Below are 5165 nucleotides of genomic sequence, written 5' to 3' on the forward strand. Positions count from 1 at the left end.
TTGCTTTTCTGAGGAAAGCCAGTGCAGCTGCATAGGTGTAAATGAGCAGATGCTTGTTCATGTTTGCAGAGACACCTGCTGTCAGTGTGCACATTGCTAGCAAGAGAAGCTCCAGGCTCCTCTCCTTGTTTCACGTCTTCTGCTGCTCTGCATTGCAATCTGTAGAAGTTGTAGTTGCTATTATTATTATTACTATTAATGATACTGCAGATCTTCTCTCCTCCCTCCAAGAAGCTGTTTCTGCCAGATCCTTTTCTGCTGCATTTGATCACAGCCAAGAAGATGGCTTTGACGCTGTATGCGCTCCCGCAGCTCTCTGCAAAGTCCTAATCCTTCTAATAGCTGGAGGTTTTCAGTTTGCCTTTTATTAATATTCTGCCTTAATTGTAAAGCACTTCAGTGATATCCAGAAGCCTGTCTTATGTAACAGCCTTATCCACACTTGAGTCCCTCAGAGCTGGAGCGTCGAGAAAAGACTCCGTTTGATCTGCATAGTCTGTCGTTAGTCCTCATGACTTTAATGCACAGAGCCATTAGAAATTAACAATACATTTCAAGTATTTCTAAGTATTTGACTTTACTAGAAAGAGTATGACTTGCTGTCATGGACAGTTCTGAGTGATGTTGTTAGAAAAGTCTCCATAAAGTCTTCTGGGAGCCTTGTTATGCAGCTCTGAGTGAGCTGGAAAGTGGAAGAAGCTAAAGATATGGAAATAATTAAGATGTTTCATAAATCTCTGTTATTAATCAAATTCTACTATGCATTAGGGTGCTTTTTTGAGCCAGGCTAATAGATGAGACAACCTAAAAACTGGGAGCTGCTTGTTTCCTTACTGTGGATATCCCAGACAGTCCCTATCACTCAAACTAATTATTTAAGCTATTAATAAGGAAGCTTTTTATTTTTTAAATGATAAAAATGTAATGATCTCAGTCAGAAAAAATAGCAAAGGCACTTTACCCGATGACCAGGGATCCGTGCAACACAGCTGAGGAGCCCACCTGTCCATGATAAGCAGCTGTAATCCTGTGGTCCAGGTCCTACTTCAGAAAGAGATCATTGCCTTCCATCTCTCATTTATTGTGACTGCAAAACAGCTGCATAGGCTCATGGAGAGGTTTGCACTTACCTAGGAGAGCTCAGATCATCTGGAAGTGGAAAAATGATTACTCCTAGAGTATTCCTTTGCTGTTTACTCTTTGGCTCACTGTCATTTTTGCCTTGAGACCATTAGAGAGAAGCACTGCTGTCACTGCTGAAACCACATCAGTCTTGCTTCAGTGGTTTTCAAGAGTATTTCCTTCTAGAACTTGCACCCAGACCTCCACCTAAATGGGCTTCCTGCCTGCTTCGTGCTTTACCTCCACTTGCACAGCAGTGCTTCTACACGGATGTGACTGCAAAGAGCTGATCATGGTTTGGCAATGGAGATTTCTGACATGAAAGAGGGGACATTTGCCAACTGCGGGCACATAAAACTGCAAAGTTAAGCCAGCTAAACCAGCTTAATTGATTGTGCTGCTAGCTATGTGAACTGGGAGACTGTGAGACTCAAAAGTGGCACGAGGGAAGCAAGCAGGGTAAGTAGTAATGCCAAGAAAGGAGTATTCATTTTTAGCGAGCCTGAAACAGGGAAGACCCAATCACTTCTCTGGGTCCTGGCCATACCTGCTCACACAGGAAGCTCACTTGTATTTGTCCCATTGGGCAGCAGAGCATCCGTCGTGTCTTCCTCCATGTTACATCATTTGGAAGGCAAGGAATAGGTTGGGGCATCACCTCTGTGCGCACAGTGCTGTTCTGCTCTGATGGCCGAGTGCTGACAGCACAGAGCTGTAGTCACGCTGACCCATGGCCTCATGGAGCACTGGAGTGCAAAGGTCTCTTGCTTCCTCTGGAAACCTTCCCCTCCCCTGCAGTGATGCTAGCTGTAACCTGTTCTGCTCACTGCATGCTCAGGTAGGCACAGCCCAGTCCTGTCTCTGGTGAGCCCTTTGCTTTAATGCTGTAAAGTGTAGTGAGCTTTACTTTTATTCCTGCCCATTCTCTCACTTCTGTTATCCTGCTCCCCTTCCCCTCCTTTCAGGTAGTTCTTCTCATCTTCTTGGGGACTGTTCTTTTGTTGCACCCTCCTTTCCCACTCCTGTAGCTTTATTACAGGATCACACTTCAGCATTTCCCCCTTCAAAACTATCTGACTGTAGAAAGTGACCTTGGGTCCACCTGCTCATCTCCTCCTGACAATCACAAAGGGAAGTTCTCTGCTTGCAATCAAGATGCAAGTCACTGGGGTGGATTTGAACACAGAGATTACAGTCAGAACCGTAATGCCTTTGTAATGCTGTCGGATTATTCCTCTCCCATGGAGTAAACCCTGAAGAGCAATACCAAGTCTTCAGGCAAACAGAATCTCCAGCTGTCAGTGCTTCTGCTTCCTCTGGAGGCAGACACATGCCTGTCCAAACACAATATGCTGGAAGACTGATAGTTGGCATCTTTGGCTATTGAGACATGCCATGTTTCTGGAACCTTTTATAAGTGATGGAAAGATAATAAAGGGAGAGGTAGGCCATAAATCCAGGCTGTCCAGTTCACTGTCTCTCATGGGACAAGTTGTCGTTAGCGTCCTGATTCTTAGCTTAGATTTTACAGTTCTTTGGCAGATATTTTGGCAGATTTTTTAACGTCAGACAATGATGTTCTTGCTAATGCAGCTGCCAGAAACAAAGACTAAAGAAGACAGGCAGGAATCAGAGGCAGTCCCCCTGCTCACCCCAGGAGCCCCAGCTTTGGGCCGTGCTGCAGCTCCCTCTGCCTCAGCCTCTGGCTGGATTGCACCATTCTGACTTAGATTCATCTCTGCCAGCAGCGAGTGTGCACATTACATAATGTAATCTTTGTGTCTTGAGGATTCAGGCCTGTCCTCTTTTGTGCTGCCAGATGGAGGAGAAGCCATGTGCTCTCTGGAGAGATGTCCCTGTGTGTCTCGCTGCTCAGCCGTGCTGGAATTACGTCTTTCTCTCTGCAATGGGCCACTGCTGTTCCCTGACATTTGGCTCCACGATAGCTGGCTTTTTAGAATGTAGTGGATGTTATACAGCCACCGCATCCCAAAATTAATTTGTCTAGAAAAGGTGATACGCAAAGAAACTCAGAAATGGATTAGTGAGGAGGATGTGCTCCAGATTCTCTGAATGGCTGGGGTTCTTTCCCAGCTGAAACCCAAATGTGGGGGTCAGGGACAACCAGGTTTCCAGCTCCTGTCCATACTGTCTCATTTCATTGTTGTTTCAGCTGCTGCCATTTCTCTATTTCTCTGCTCTGTAACATGGCCTTGCCTGCATTGTTCCTGCCTCTATTAGTCTAGCTGCTCCTTGCCCTGATCCCTGAAGGGCTCTCCAAAGATAAATCACACCTGTGCGACTCCCTACTCACTAATGAGGCATCTGCTCCAAATTCTGCAGTGCTCCATTGACTGAGACAAAGAACTAAACCCACCTGTGGACAGTAATACCACTGCAGTCCTCAGAAATAGCTTGAAAGACCCCAAGGAAGGTGAGGGCAGTGCTAGTCAAGGCCAGACAGGACTTTTACCCATCTGAACTTTCATACTGCAGCACACTGTCAGCAGTCTCCAGAAATGGCAGCTTCCCTGGAGCAGTGTTACAGCCCAGCACAGTGAACTTCCCCAGGACAGGGAGGTAGAAAGAAATTCTTAGTTCCTCCTGCTGCCTCTGAGCTTCCCAGCAGAAAGACCCCATCAGCTGCCATGGTTCCAGCAGTGCAGTTGCTGCAATGAGAGCCAGAGCTCACGTGCAGCCAGCCATGCTGCCTTTGAGCAGTGGTGATACCAAACAGGAGCAAGCCTCTTCTAGAGACGAAAAAAGAACAATCAGCACTTTGCTTGAAAATTAGGAGCTGAAATGATGCTGCATCTATGAATAGGGAATTGCTGCTCAACAAATGTCCTCATTGCAATTCCCATCAGCAGCCCCATTCAGCCACCGCGCCGGCTGCTGCCAGGAGTCTCGGGCAGAGGGGCCGCCAACCTCCCTGCCATCCTGAGCGTGGACACAGGGTGCCTTGTGCACAGGCTGCGGCACATCTGGTGCTGACTGTACAGGCAAGGGGCAGAGCATGCTGATGCAGGACTGCGGCGTGATGTGGTAGCTTTGGCCTTCCCGGTGTGCGTAGTTATGTAGGCACGGCAGCAGGACTGGATTGGGACCTCAGGCTGCAGAGAAGTTGCACTTTGATTGTTGCACTGAAGTCTGCGTCTCTGCATAGTAACTGCTGTGCATGTGCCAGCAGAGCTAGCATGAGTAAGCTTATTATGCGATAATCACACCTTCATCTCTCTGGGTACATAAACTGCTGAGGTATCCAAGTCTGGCGGTGAGGCACAACCGCTGTCTGAAGATGAGCAAGAAGCAACCGGGTTCTTTCCTCATCAGGAACATATGTCTGATTTGACACCATTAGCCTTTAATGTTTTTAAACAGAACATCATTACCGAACCACCTGTCGCCACTTAATTACCTGTGTCTGATTACAAAGACGTCAAATAATCTGCTTTTTAGGTGCGAACCCCTTCGTTTGTATGGGCTTTCACCATGCGCCCTAGCGAAACCTCCGCGCTCGTTTCGACGGCTGGACAAAAACTTCCCGAGCGCGTCCTGCCGGGGGCTGCTATGAGGGCTCCGAATCCTCCCGGCCAAGCCGAGACGAGCGCTGGGCGCTGCTCCGTAGCGCCGGCACCTCCCGCAGCCCCGTTCCGACAGGCGGAGAGCCGAGGCGGGGCTCCGGGCCCCCCTCTCTCCCCGCGCTTCCCGATGGCTGCGGGGCAGCGCCCGCGGGGCTCTCCTCCCGGTGCGGAGTGCCGCGCTCCTCCCCGGGGCCACGGGGGATCCTCCGGGGCCGGGCCACCACCGCGCCCCGCGGGACGCCGCCTCCCCGCTCCCGGCCCGCGATGTCGCGGCGACGCTCCGGGGGCGGCGGCGGCTCCCTCCCGCCACGCGCCGGGCGGCCGCGGCCCCGCGGCCCCCTCCCCGCCGGGCCCTGCCCGCCCGCCGCGCCGCGGGAGCGCCGCCCGCCTCCTCCCGCACCCCCTCGGCGGCTCCGCGGCGCCGCTTCGCGCCCGGCCCGAGCCGGCCCCGGCGGGGGG

Source organism: Tympanuchus pallidicinctus, unplaced genomic scaffold (genome assembly GCF_026119805.1).
Source record: "Tympanuchus pallidicinctus isolate F22 unplaced genomic scaffold, pur_lepc_1.0 scaffold25, whole genome shotgun sequence".
Lineage (NCBI taxonomy): Eukaryota > Metazoa > Chordata > Aves > Galliformes > Phasianidae > Tympanuchus > Tympanuchus pallidicinctus.